The sequence below is a fragment of the Ixodes scapularis genome, unplaced genomic scaffold (genome assembly GCF_016920785.2).
Source record: "Ixodes scapularis isolate PalLabHiFi unplaced genomic scaffold, ASM1692078v2 PGA_scaffold2__306_contigs__length_199485367, whole genome shotgun sequence".
Classification (NCBI taxonomy): Eukaryota; Metazoa; Arthropoda; class Arachnida; order Ixodida; family Ixodidae; genus Ixodes; species Ixodes scapularis.
In genome coordinates, this window is record NW_024609857.1 from 12,422,414 (window position 1) to 12,437,765 (window position 15,352).

At 44.9% G+C, this 15,352-nt stretch overlaps 1 protein-coding gene across 1 annotated transcript in view; it reads left to right on the forward strand.

Moving 5' to 3' along the window:
- LOC8037574 (suppressor of lurcher protein 1) overlaps positions 1 to 15,352 on the forward strand; it is a 195,728-nt gene that overhangs the window by 14,435 nt on the left and 165,941 nt on the right. The gene's annotated exons all lie outside the window — the stretch shown is intronic.

A 15,352-nucleotide genomic window follows, 5' to 3' on the forward strand; every position in this document is an offset into this window, starting at 1 on the left:
AATCAAAAGAAAATTATAAATTTAAGTTAAAATTTCATGCAGTGAACGTAGCTTCGCACTCCAGCTGTTTAAGCTGCGCGACACAGCTCGCTTCCTTTTCGCGTTGGACTGTACAGGGTGTTTTGATTTTATTTAAACAAACTTGTTATAAATAAATGCCGCGAAAGATACACTGCTGCGGTCTGTGCAGGTGAGTTAACTAAAGTTTGTTCATGTACTTTTCAATTAGTCAGAGAGAAAGATGAAATATTAATTGTGGAACAAACAGCTCGTTAATTAGTGAAAATAAACATATGGTTCCAATTGAAAACTTACTGAGCGTCATCCAAAGACCACTATATCAATTCATTTTAGAAATATTTTAAGCATCTGGCAAGTGCGGGTGTTCGCTAATGTTTTGCAATAGTGGCAGTCCGAAAACTAGATTATAATCTTTTCATAATATGGGGCTTTTTGTTGTGGCAAATATCACACGACTGTTTTTCCAACTGCCTTCAGCGTAGCGACGGCGTAAAATCATCAACACGGACGGCTTTCTGTTTGGCGGAGCCACCTTGCCTCGACTGAAAATAATGAGGACGGTGATTTACTGCGATTTAGTCGTGACGTCAAGAAAAAGCAAGAAAAAATAGAATCCTCCTGATGGATTCGAAGATTGTAATTACTATAGGCACGATAGTTGCTACTATTTCACGTGAAATGTTCAAACTGGGTCGCTCCAACGCCAGAGGTTGTGCGCTCACGACCGATTCACTACATGAGCCTGTCTACGACATCGCTCACAGATGCTTCCAACTACAACAAGGTAGGTTGGTCACGGGAATGTTGATGTCTAAGATTCGCTCTATTCGTTTGGGATCCTAGTTCGCTGTCGCCGAATGAAAATAGTCGCGTCGGCAGTACGGATGACCATGTTGGGCTTTCGACACGCATGATGTAGTAACGACTTCCTCGCAGTCGAAACCCTTCGCACTTCTTTGCCAGCCCCTTGCAGTGGACTGTGCTGCAATTACACCCGAAGTCCTTTCACGGCAGTAGCACTTTTCAGACGTTTCACGCACAAACGGTGGCATTCGGCACGCTCCTGTGTCGCTTGAGTTCATGCGTAGCAAAAGCTACAAGAGCGAACTCCCCGCTTTGAACGGACCTGCCCGAACATGCGCGCTCGTGCAGTGTAGGTCAGGGCGCCATGCTCGCACTCCTAGGTTCGGCTTCGCTCGCAGTTTTGCTCTATCAGAAATAGCCTTCTGCATATGTACGGTGCCCATGGTTTTCACGTTACCATACGCTTCTTTATAAACGATGCTCGGGTGCAATAAAGAAGCTACAAGATCGAGAGCAACAGTTTGGGAGGAGTTGTTATGCAGGCACGCTCATAAAGTAAAAACCTCGTTCAAGACAACACGCTCGTGCTTTTAGCATCGGCCTCGCTGGCATTACGTCCTTCCAGTGTAGACCTTTTCCTTGATAATGCAATTTAATGCAAAGGTGCAAGCGAGCTGGACCAGAATGATGAAATTAATCCCTGGAGGAGGGGAACAAGGAGTACAAAGGGCAAACACGAATCTCCAAACACAACTAGGCGACTGGTGCGCGACCGAAAAAATCCGCCTGGTCCAGGTATTGAACCAGGGACCTTTTCATTTCCAGTGGAGCGCTCTATCAACTCAGATAACCAAGAGTCAGACGTCTGTAGAGCAAACGAGTTTTATCAGCTGCCACCAGCCTAACACCAACAAGGGTGAACGGCTAGCATTTTTAAGGTTATGATTGATAATGCAATGCAATGCAAAGGTGCAAGGGAGCTGGACAAGAATGACAGAGACAGAGTAAGACCTTACAGACTGGAATATTACAACAAAAATAACTATATATATATATATATATACAACAGGGTAAGCGAGATTGAGTGACAGAAGCAATGAAAACGTGAACACTTTCTAGCGTCGTGACGAGACGTAACAATGTTTTCCCACATACAGGAAGCTTCGCGATTCAAGATGGCAATGCCAGTGTGGAAGGGTCTATAGACCTTTTTCCACAAGGGCGCCGCCATCTTGAATTGCCGTCACTTCCAGTATGGGCGAAAACATTGTTTTGCCGTCGCTACGCCAATAGAAGACATTTAGGATATAAGCGTAACCGTTACCGAATTTTCTTTTGCCTCCCTTCTCTTTTTTTTTACTAGTTGCAGGTTTAAATGTTTTAATATTTTTGGTCGGCCACACCGTATACTAGTATGCCTATCAGGTGGCTGGGGACGAAAGTACACGGAAAAAGGTCTATACGCGGACCAACGTTATTAGATTAGCTCGGTTACGGGACTGCTCATAGCCGCTGCTTGCACGAACAGTACCCCCATCACTCACCACGACTCGCCTCCCGTCGATCGACGCGCCGGACGGCTGCTATGGGAACTGCAATGTATTCTGTGGAATAGATACGTTTCGAAACACAGCGTCTAGGTGGCGTTCAAGGTCTGCTCTATAGAATACGCAGTTATGAAACGAAAATTTAGGTGGCGCTTCAAACGACGGCAGGTGGATTGAAGTGAGTGAGGGGGGTCACCCCCTTCCGCAGGAGTTCAGCAACTGAAGTAATCTAGTAACGTTTACACGGACTGAACTTTGTGACGTCACGGCGCGGGGGTGGCGCGTCGGTCGCACTTCCGATCTGGCGCTGTGGGCAGAAGCCCCCGTGCCAGACGTGTACACCTGCGTTGTTTTGAAAGGAACCAGACAAAAACCTGCCTTCTCGTCAAAACCCTGCGACTGGGGCCGTACCAAAAGTGTCAAGAAAGGTTTGAAGGTCAGTTTTCACGTGCTCGGTTCGTCCGAGAATCTGGATATGTGCCGTGAAAAGGAAAAAGCAGACGCCGTCGGACAACGGTTGCTTGGGCGGGATGCACTTTGGGTTGAATTCACGGATACTTGTGGTCATCAGATTTATTTGTTTTATTCAAACATGAACGCCAGAAAACCGACAAGTTGTGCGGACCACCTGGGGACTACGTTCAGTGCGTCTTCAAACGGCCGCCTGATCGTTCGAACTATCGTCTGCTCTTTCAGACGTTTCTGCTTGTCGTCTGCTCTCTTAGACGATGCCGGCCCGTAGACCAAATGTTGGCCCGGTACTTGCGATTAGAAGTAAGTGCAGGCCTCAAAAGACTTAAATTTGAAAGTTGGTAACCAGGCTCGATGTAAACAGTAGATACAAGGAGATGATGATCATTGTTACCAGTGACCATTACCGACCTGTTATGCCTAATTCACTTGGTCCGATTCTGCTTGCGATTTTCAGTATCGACGTCGACCATCTCAGCTACGGTTCACGTGTTTGCAGCCCGAGCGGCGTCGCGACTGAAAATTGCGAGCGAAATTTCATCATGCGAATCAGGATTTAGCGTACATACTGCGGCGTCTACGCGGAATAAATCTCCACATGTCACATTATTCACGTGAAGTTTTGCGGTGTAACGAGCCCCGGTAATTTCGCTGACGCCGCTCAAGATAGTCAGACGTCGCCATGATGACGTAGAATCAATAATTCAAACGCGAAAAATGGCAGGGGGACTCAAGCCTGGTTCACATGCAGCGGTTTTGGCCCTAGAGCGGCGCGATTTCTGCGTCGCCGTTGCAATTGTCTATAGGGAGTATTCACTGGCGGCCATAGCTGTGTGCGCGAATGCTGAGCGCGTGCTCATGCAAGCTTCCACAGTTCTTTTGCAACGTGCATTCCGCACCATCAAGAGTGCCGGTTTTAGCAGCCTACTGATGTGAGCTCGTTCTGAGCGTGCGCTCTAAACAGCACCCAAAAATATGGCGTCCAGGGAATACTCCTTATAAAGAGCGTCTGGCAAGTGCCATGTTCAGAGTTCGTGAAAATGGCGCGTGCTTTGCTCGCTTTTCGAAGCCACGAACACATGTGTGCTGGTCTGTGGAGATCACACGCTGGGCGATCGATTTGAAAAAATTGTAAAAATGTAGAGGAAATGGGCGATGAAAAAAAAAAAATGAAGAATCACCATAGTTTACAGAATGCAAAAAAAAAAATATCATGAGCGGGGTAAGGCAAAAGCAAGTGACATCAACGCTTAAACGTAAATGACGTTTTCCTTCATAAAGGAAGTTCCGTCATTGGCGATGACGACGACAGGGCATACAAGGTGTATGCGCGACTGCTTCACGGAAACGAAACATTCCAAAGAGCTAAATAAACGGTCGAGCAGCATGCGCTATCAGTCTCGTCAAGCGCCCACCTTTTTCTCGCTGTTCATAAACACCAGTGCGTTTACTCAATCCGTCTCACTTCCGGCAATTGTAGGGTTGAGTCCTACGTAATAGAGCATCAAGTGTTAAGCCGTTTTGTTTTACGTATTCCCACACGCTCCGCAAATTGTATCTATATATCCTGATATTCGGCCATATGAATCTTAGCTCTCAACAGTCCCGGGTCTTGTCATCAAACGATAATGAGATCACTCAAGAATCCATTTGTTTTTAATAATAGCTTCGCACGTTCTGGCGTTGTAGATCTGGTATCAAAACAAGTGTTCTATCGATAACACGAGTGAGCTTGAGAGCCTTTTAAGCGAGAGGCTTGTGCCAGCGCTCGCGTTGTTTATACGCCTTTCTGCGAAAACAGCTCGAACCGGCCATTTCCTAAAAGTGTCGATCCCATATGGAAATCTTATATATGGGGCATATCTGTTATATCAAACATTATATGATTATATACGGCCTAAAAACAACCTTATCTAGAGTAGCTACAGCCTCATCTGGCGCATATACAGCTTTATCTGTCGAATATAAAGCCTTATCTTGAATATATACAGCCTAATCTGGCGTATATACAGACTTATCTGGCGCATATACAGCCTTATTTGAGGTATATACTTAGTTATTTGGTGTAAATACATCTTTATCTGGCCGGCCAGTTTTCAATATCTAAAAAAGTTTTAAAAAGTAAAAAAAAAGTGATTTGTTAGCAAACTGTGAATGATTCATTGTTTGCGAGCCAAATATTAGCACAAATAATCCCAATCTTCAGCTTTGGCAAGCTTAACTTTGGAATTATTCGTCCTAATTTTCACGAGGATTTCAGTGTAGCTTAATTATTTCGAAGGGTTAACATTACGCCCGATTAGACAATTTGCTAGATCCCCCAAGCGCCTCGGCCCGTACTCGAGGAATCATGGGGACGGTGTTTCTTCAGCTGCCTAGTGGTCGGAAATTTCGAGCAATTTAGGGTTACACAGTTTTGAGTGTAATTCGGAGTCACCCTAAACAAGTGTATAGAACCCAAGTATCTTTCATATCACTTTTAAATTTTCTCACCATTATCAGTAGTCAGTACTGTGCATTCTGACCAACCTACACCTGGATGAGCTGCCAGACATATCTCTTACATTATTAGAGAGTTTTAGTAAATCGTTTTCAAAGGCCCGCTACCGCTACGGGCGCGCGCTTCAGAGCATGCATCGAAGTGGCAGCGCGAGCCCCCGCTTCAAATAGCGTGACCTGAAAACACTAAATACTAAAACTCTCCGTTATCATTCTCGTGCAGCTTCAAAGACGCTGATATTAAGTTAGAAACGCAAAAATGCTATTAGCAGCGAAATGTTTTGATGGCGCCCTCGTATTAACGCCAAGATATTTCAGTGGCGCCCTCTTATGGTTTCTTTTCGTGACATCATGACTGGGATTTGCCTCGCCGTGACGTCACCAGTTGTTATTCTGGCTACTTACGATCGGGTGCGACGACGAGTTCGATGGTGTGCTTAAAGAGCACAGTAGAAGCTGGGAACCATCGCAATCTAAAACTAACACCGTCAAAGTTGACAATCTGGCAGTGCTCATATGCCCATGGTTTGGCCAATCGTGGAAAGCTGACCACAGCGACGCTTTTGGCCGCGCTCATCGCTAATGGTTACCTTTCGTGACGCCCTTACCTTGCGAAAACAAAAGTTCGAAGGTGTTTGTATACCGGTGTCAGACGGCGTTCCAAAGATCCTTTTCACTAAGCTCCTTTAAAAAATCGGCCAATCAGCTCGCGATATGGAGTGCGCGCGTGCTCTGTGGCGCGCGCACGTGCTCTACGGCGTGCGCTGGTTCGCCGTTTTTATAAAGGAGCTTAGTGAAAAGGATCTTTAAAACGCCGTCTGACAGGGGTATTAGCATGGTGGAAGCTTGAAATCATAGCGTTCTTGAACCAGCACTGTCAACACCGTCATAATTGAAGTCCTCACATTCCTCTTATTTCCGTCCATGAAAAGTCCTTTGCTGACGTCATAGTCAGCAATCAGCCAATCGTGGAAGGCCGACCACTGTGACGCTTTCGGTCGCGCACGTCGCCAATAAACAGCTCCGCTGAATCCGAGCTAAATCCCGGTTTTGGTTGTTGTGATTTCTCGGCTTTTAACTAATTCCTGCTAAAAACACTCACGAGAGTTATTATATGGTAAGAGATTTCTGTGGCTCAGTCAGGTTGAAAGGTGGATCGCATGCACATGATCTTAAACGCTGCCATTGACGAGAAATTTTAAAAGTGACATGACAGGTCCTTGAGCCCTATGGGACGCTTGTTCAGGGTGACTACGAATTACACTAGAAACTCTTTAACAATGTAATGGTCAAAATTAGCGATCACTATTGAGCTGAAGGATCACCGTTCCCATAATTCTTTGAGTGCGGGTCGGGGTAAAGCCCCTCGATGTGTTTGCGTTTGTCTCGCAAGTAGCGTCAAATGCGCGAGTGCACGAGGCCCATGTCTCGAGCGGCCCTTGGAAGCAAATGGCGGCGCAGCACTGAAATGAGCGGGCCTTGGAAGCGAATGGCGGCGGAGCACCCGCTCATGGCACGTGTCTCGCGCGCTTCCATAACAATGGTTGGCGGTACTTGTAAAAAACGCTTTTATGAAGGGGCTTTAGGTCGGGGCACTTGGGAGAATCGTAGACAATAAAAGGGTATAAAGTGCTGATTTCAGGCTTGCGTCCTTTTGATATGCCTGGCCAGATCTGAAATTTCCATACTTAGCCAGATCTGGGATTTCCTTACCTGGCCAGGGATATCAAACTATATCTGGCATTATGAGGCTATATCTGACAGATATACCATATCAGATTATATGTGGCCAATTTTCGATATGGCCATATCTGAAATTTTCAGATCTGGCCAGATATAATTTTTCTTGTAAGGGGTGGATGGACTCCCTGATGTTCCTTCCCTGACAATTTTCATCTTGAATGACATGTATCAGAAGTTTTTACGTCTGTTTTCTAGTCCGCCCCGCCCCTAACACACACACACACACACACACACACACACACACACACACACACGCACACACACACACACAGACGCACGCACGCACGCACGCACAAACACACCGACCACTATCTACAGCCGACGCAACGACGCCAAAGGGCCTCTCCTAGCCTGATGTGTAGTTGCGTCGCCATCTAGCGGAGAGCGGAGCGATTGATAGCTGAGTGGGGTTCCACAACTCCACGGTACGTGGCGCTTCGGCAGCGTTCGGTGAGTTCGGTGCCGAGGTGCCGATTTTCGACTGAGCGGGACCCGATTTTTAATTTTCCGCTGAATGTTGGCCACGCTACGGCGGTGTCGGAACTAATATGCGGCTTCACGCACGTGCTTGGATAGATATTACAGTTGTTGAAGTGGGGGATTTCGAAGACCGAAATGTAATTCGATTTCAGATTGGAGCGGTGTTTTCGCTAATCGACTGACTGGAGGGAGAGGCCGCTGTCGTACCACCAGAAAACCGTAATGAACTTAGGAAACAAAAAGGAATAAGAGAAACAAGGAAAGTGGTGAATATTCATAACTATTAAAAAAAGAAAACGTGGAATCCGTAGAATAGAACAAACACACAGGGTCTCGAATGCAGCACAATGTTCTTTATATATGGTGTTCCACAATTAGGAGAACATGTTTTTTTTTTTCTCGCGAAGTTATCGAATTTACAGTTTTGGTCCTCACTGTGTTTTTCAAACTGAAAATCTCTGCTGGCCACAACGAAAAAGTGACGCCAGTGGCAGGCAGGAATTCACTCGTCTGATTGTAGGATTTGCTCACAACTGATTACAAGCAGTTTCATGGTGTCAAACGAATGCTTTGGAAGCTCGCTTTGGTACCCGCGTAGCAGCACGAAATAAACGCTCGGCATAGTTCATTTTTCAGACTGCTTGCTCGACTGGCGAGCCTGCCTTCTACTGACGTGACGGAACTGAAATGCGCGGGTATATTTGAATGTTGGCATCACTTTCATTTGTCGATTTCGCAATAAATATTGTGAATTGCGCGAAACTAACTATCATACTCGAAAGGGTAAATGCCGGGGAATGAAAAAAATATCGTTAAAATTGGTGTTGCTCGAAAATTCGCCGGAGTACCCTTCCCCTTTAAACGATAATTGTCTATTTCATATATGCAAAAACCGATATGGCACTGACCTCACGGTGCCAACTGTACTGCTGCATAGTACGTAAGAAATATTATATTACAAAAACAAAAACAACGATGTTTTATGGAAATAGGAGGCGCCATTGGCCGAAAGAAGGCTGGGCGCGTTCCAGGGCGTCTTCACAAATTCGAATGTGGCCAACCATTCATATCAAGCACTGATAGCGCCAGCACGGCACGGTCACATGAGCGGCCATTGCGATGGGAGCCGAGCGTGTACAATCGATAGACTTGCCCCTTTTTATAGTGTCTCTTGCGCACGTCACTTTGCAGTGTTTTCAAATTAACCCGTAAGAGGGCGTAATTGTTGAAGAGGTCTATACTCTGTTTCATACTTAGTGTACAACGCTGTCAAAGCTGCTGGCGCGAGAATGAGGTTTGCTCTCTCCGATTATTTGGAAGTTTTCTCGCGCAAACGAAAGCATAGATGAATCCACACGCTCGCGCCAATGGGGACTTTCAGCAAGCCGCTACCGTGTTTCACGTACCGCAGTACTGGAGCCTTCAAAGCACGCTTTTAAAAGCGCGTCCGGGTGGTACCGTGACCGCGGGGCGCGCGCTTAAAAGCGTGCTTCGAAGGATCCGGTAGTGCGGTGCGCGGAACACGGTAATGGTCCTCTAAAAGTCTCCGATAGTTTTGACAGCGTTGTATGCTAAGTATGAAATGGAGTATATATGCCCACTAATTATTTCAACCAGAACTCGGTGCTCTCATCTCCTGCTCTTCCTCAGTTTGTATTTGTATAGCCCTTCTGGTTCAGTCAGTAGCCACGGACGACGAGTTGCTCCGATGGCTCGCTTTTTTGTCTGACGTCACTACCAGGAGTATCGATTGCCGGCGACAATATCAATAAAAAATGTTAAAAAAAAAGATGAAGTTTGGAGTTAGGGTCTCCTCAAACCAGTGCCGTCGAAGTGGGCAATCGGAAATCGCTCTTATTTTCTATTCATCAACGTAGAATTCATCATACTCTGGAGGTGATAGTTACGGTTTGGACAGCGACGCTCTTGCTCGCGCACGTCGCCAGTAAGAAGCTCAGAATATCATTTTCTTGCTGCCTACCAAAATGTGGGGAAGGGGCTTCGTGGCAGAGGTCATCACTTCGTCTCACATTTCCGCGCCTTCTTTCTGACGCGCGGAGAAACTCCTGACTTCTTCGACCCTCCGCTTTCATGCTTGAAGGTACGCGTTTTAGTCGACTTGCTCGACGTATGAGCACGGAGAAGATGGAGTGGCGCCACCTGGCGGCTCCTCGTCCCGACGTATAGTAGCCAGGACCATGTGGCCGCTTTCTGGTTTCGTTGGTAGCAGGTAGATTGAGGTGTATAGTTCATAGGCCATGTTTGATTCGCTAAATTAAACGAAAGATTAGGGTTGCTTTTGGCCTGATTTTTGTTCTGTTGCAGTTCTCGTCAAAATTAAACTCAAGCAGCGCGACAACACTGGCATCGCGGCCTACGGAGAAAAACCCAGCTGCCCCTGCTTTTTGTTATCGTACTGACCATGACCAAGTCGGTCGTCGTCGTGGTTTCGGAAGCTTGTGGTCAAAGATGCAGATTCTGGAACAACATAACTATTCGCAGGGCGAGTTTGTTTATGTTTTTTTTCCTTTTTCTCCAGTTTGTTGCAAAGAGGAAGAGATCACAGAAATCAGTCGCGAGGGCGGCCGAGTAGGCGTCAAGCTTGGAATTTCAATCGCCGCGGTTTTTCGCAGTTTGCTCGCGCGGCTTTAGAGATACACACGAAAAATAAAATGTACGTACCACGTGATGCTAGGGCAATCCATACCGTGTTTATTTGAGTTGTAGTTAAAGAAAACAGTAACTAGAATTGAGGAATATGTCACCGCGACGAGAGCGTCCACCACCACCCGCCCAGCACTTTGAAAAAAAAACAAGAAAACGACGAAAGAATAACACTCAACTTCTAAACGTTGAATCTAGATCAAGGTGCAAGCTAATAAAATGGAAAGGGTTTGCTTTAAAAAAAAAAGGCTCGCGCGAACATTTTTAATTTGACGAGGCAACTGTTCGCAAGCAGTGAGTGACGAGTGCCTTGCTAGGTCTTGGATGTTGGTACGGCTTCAGCCCCTCAAGTCAATTGGATTGTGGTGGTTGTTTCCGGAATCCGCAGGTCAAGTGGCCTTCACCAAACATTTTAATGTAAAATACGTTTTTGTTTTGCTTTGTTTTTAAGTTGGAAAGCGAGCGAAGATCAACTAGAAGTATTCTCGTTGGTCTCCATGGCGAAATGTCCGTACGGTGCTGACGGCCATAAAGCTATCGTAGGATTCCATCGTAACCCACACACAACATCCAATCATTTCGCTTGGCGTATTCGGATTTTGTTTTCTTATGTTTCGTCGTATGAAGGTTTCGCGACATAGCAAAAACAAGATGTACTTCGCGAACAGTTTCTGCTCCTCGTTAAATCACACAACCAAAACGAAGCAAATATGGAGAAAATACCTGTGCCCTTCACGTGATACTGGTCACCACGTGACCATCGAGCAATCGCAGCGCTCCCGTTGGCCCCGCTCGGGGCTCATATCTCCTCATTCGCGCGCATTCTAATGAGAATGAGACTCTAGACGTGCGCTTGCGCAGTAGCTTCGATCGTACATTGTACACTGTTTACGAAAAAACAAAACACACAAAAAAAGTTCTACTCATTACGATGCTTGGGTTCTCTGGACCGCGATAAATGCTGATGTTTAGCTCTTGTCGCCGCAATATGAAGAACCAAGAAAGTACGATAAGACCCCCGCTCGAGCAACATGAGAATAAATTATTCGTTTTGCTTCATTTCGTTTTGAAAAGACGATATGTGTCGCGTCTGTCCTGTTATTATATCTTTTTTTTTTAGTCCACGTGGCTGTATAGTTGTGTTTCGCCAAGGAGACAAAAAATGTGCGGACTCGGGATAACAGTTTTTTTCGGCATGATCAGCCTTATCTGGGAAGCAGTCGAGGAGTCACGTTGCCACTCCGACTTGGGACTCGGTAATGGGAAACCGAGCGTGCTTCGGAGTCCGTCATTTTACTATTATTTTATTCGTCGAGATCCCCGACGGTTCTGCTGGCGACGGTACGTGTTTTTGGTGGTGAGTTTTAGGGCGCCCCAGGATACATCTACATATTCAACGAAGCCACCTTCGGGCTGAACCTTCGAGCCAGAAGCGGAATCATCAATATAAAAGAACCTGCAACGACGAGCTTAAACGTTTGCGTCGACATTGCGATGAAATCTCCGGGAACTTTCGATTATATGCCAGCGGATGTCTAAATTTTACTTCTTTTTTTTTTTCCGATTTAAGCGGAAATGCTGGAGCAGCAGCCGCTAGTTATATTGATCCGTATGTACTTCGTCGGAAGGGCTTCGAAGCTGTCTAACTTTAGCTTGACTCGTTGCTGGAGTGCCGCATAACTATATGAACGTCGTCGATTTCCTCCCAATTTCGTTTCTAATGAATTTTAACTTTAAAAAAAGTAATTCTGATTAAAAACGTCGTTTGGCGGCTCCACTCGGAGTTGACTTTTTTATTCGTGTGTTGCGCCGCGTGCCCATGCAAAACCTATCTGAGACGTCGTCGTTCGTTATTCAATCGCCCCTGGGCTTGAGTGCAGGAAATTGCGTCGAACTTTATGATCGTATTTACCCTCCCCCATATAAATATATATATAATGAAACAGCAAAACACTGTACTTTTAATAAAGAAAGCGAATGCCTCGATGGTATATGTAAATTCTAGACTGCACGCAAGAAAGAAAATCCGTCTAGGAAAAAAAGTTTTCGGAGGATCCGAAGTTCGCTGAATTGTGTAAAACAATTTTCGAGTCTCAAGTTTGATGAACAAGCAAAAGGTTACGTCTTGCTGCCCCGTGTTTCACCGCACTGACGTTAAAGATTTTTTTTTTTTACATGTATTAAACGAGGGGTAGCATATATAAAGCCGTCGGAAATGTAAAATGGAGATGCATATACTCCGTTTCGTACTTACTAGTATGCAACGCTGTCAAAGCTACTTGCGCAAGCGCGTGGCTTCATCTATGATTTCGTTTGCGCGAGAACGCGTACAAATGATCTCCGAGATCACATTCCATGCTCGCGCCAGCAGCTTTGACAGCGTTGCACGCTAAGTATGTAGCAGAGTATAAGTACTTATGAAGCAGCAACGTCATCTGTCTATCCTTCAGGGTTCAGATTGGCCGGCGAATATAATATAAATTTAAAAAAAACTTCAAGTTAAATATATACTATATATACACACACACACACACACAAACACACACATATATATATATATATATATATATACATGTTTTTTTTCATATCGCGGAAACTTGCCCAACGGCCAAAATGTTTACACAAACATCTGTGAAGAACGCGCAAATACACCCGTGTTATATTTCAGAGAGTGGTGCCACCCGTGTTATATTTCAGAGAGTGGTGCCAGTTTTAGATTCAGCTGAAGATACGTAGCCCAGAGATCGTACAAAGCTGCGCAGGACGTGCGTCATATGCGTGTTCCATTTAAGGATGCTAGATAAACAAACGCTAGGATACTATTTTTTTTAACGTATTATTATATAAAACGAGCGCGTGGCGATGGGGTGGTTGGATAAGGACGAACACATCATGCGCTGTCAAGAAGCTTATTTGCGCATATTAAAAAAAAAACCAAAAAAAAAAAATAGCGGAGCATGGACACTGATTTTGGGGATTTGGATGAGATAAAGCAATCCAAAGACCACCAATGGTAGATCACGGCGTACTGTGTTCAGCAGCTTAACAATTGTAGGCTGCATGATGTTACTAATAAACAAATTCAAAGTTGTTGTTAAAAAAAAAAAAAGAAAAAAAAAAAGGTTTCAGCCTTTACGCTATTGTTGTTGAGTATTTCATACGCATATTAAACAAGTTTTCTTCTATAAAAAAATGAAATAAATTGTCTGTCAGAATTAACGTTTAAAACAAAAATTAGAAGTAATCATCTGATACTTGAAGGCTCCTATGTGAGATGATTACCTACAATGCTTGTTTGCTGTGGTTGCCTGTGCTTGCCTGAACACGAGATGCTTTTAAGAGTTATGAAGCACTTCATAACGCTTGAAAACATCACGTATTCACGCAAGCAGAGGATAGGTAGGTAAGGTATAGACACGGTAAGAGAAACCACAGAGGCAGACCTGATAAGAAACTACGGGGATCGATGTGTCAGCGTGGCGTCGATCGATTTGGGTAACATGGAGATACAGTTGTTGCGAGCATTGGCGTGGCATGGGATTGGTTGAATGGTGTGATGATGCAGAGTATCTTTTCTGAGGATTGAACAGTTGAAGTTGGCGCACTGTGTTTGTCTGGTTCTTACTCTCGTCCCTGTCTTGAAGCGCTATCATGTTCTCAAAGTTTCAGTACCAACTCGCCCAAGAATCCGCGTTACTCAACAGTATAGTAACCGAAAGAATGAAAACGGCAGAGCACCAGCATTCAGCATGCGCACTTCGCCTTCTTTCGTGCTCTGACTGCGAGTGCACGTTCGAAGCTGACGAGATGCCCCAACGTTATCGCAGATAAGAAGCGAGACAACTGGAAGACCTCACTGCCGTTCTCGCCCTTTCAGTTACTGTAGTAAGAAAAATGGAACGATAGTTTGAAGGCAAAGTTTAGTCGCCTGATTCGAAGACAAAAGTAGGTGAACAACTTTTTTTTTTAGCATGTAGTTAGCCGGAAAGAACATGGCGCAACATAAGTAAAACAAGAACGAGAAACCCAAGCTAAACTTGTGTATTTTTAGTAGCTCGACATTCATTTTATCTTTAGCAAAACTTGCTGAGAGTTCAATGTCAGATTCCTCGTATGGAAGTTGAGCCAGCGAGGTGTATTTAAACATTAAAACAACAGTAAATTAAAAAAAAAAAAATAAGGCGGCTTACATTAAACACGTATGTTTGAAAAAAAAAAAAATCTTTTTTCTTACATTTTGGTTGGAAGAAAATTTTTGAGTTTCGAGACGGGCTTCAATGTGGTACTTTTGAACGACGTTCTAAAACAGACGTGCACCTTGGAATCGCTCTAGATTCAAAATTAGACACGCACCGAAAATGTGGGGCTAGTTTTTCTTTTTTTCAAAGAAAGGCTATTTTGCGACGTACAAAACGTCTGCTTTTTAGGCATTTAAAATGAATAAAACATTAGAAAGTTTAGTGCCTCTAGCGATTCGGAAAAAATTTGTTATCTTGAAGTCGGTGTGCCGATATGTAAAAACCGCTCCTTACTGGATATTTGTCTCGCGACGTAAATATTGAGCTGGACTTAATATTTTTTTAAAGTTTATTTTATAACATGTCCTACTAAAGAACTTGGCAAAAAAGTGTTTTCGAAGTTTAGTGTTCTTTTAGCATCACGTCAGGTGTTTCCGCTGTCGACGGGCAGTCTGGCCACTGCAGTACGATGCTTACCTTGGGATCTTGAAGTGCGTCGCGTGATACTCCTCACCCGGCTGCAGACCGGTACGATGATCATCCAGATTGAATCTGGTCAAGGCGGAGATTGAATCAGCAGTGGTAGCCGGGTTCTACCTAACTTGAACCCAGATATGGTGCGTTTAAAGGAGCGATGCAACAATTTTTGTACTGTGCACAAATACCGCTTAAATCGGATCCCTAACGTTAATGACCTATGAAACACGCGTTCGTTTTTCACCCCACGCAATAGAAGTCCCAGAAAAAAATTTAAGAAAAACGAGCGGCGTTCACCCCCTCAACTCGCAGCCAGAACAAGCGGCCACGTGATCTGGAGCCGATTATATGCCGCCAGTGTTGATCATAGCCACGCGCAGGGGTTGGCAAAGCGCAGGACACGCGCTG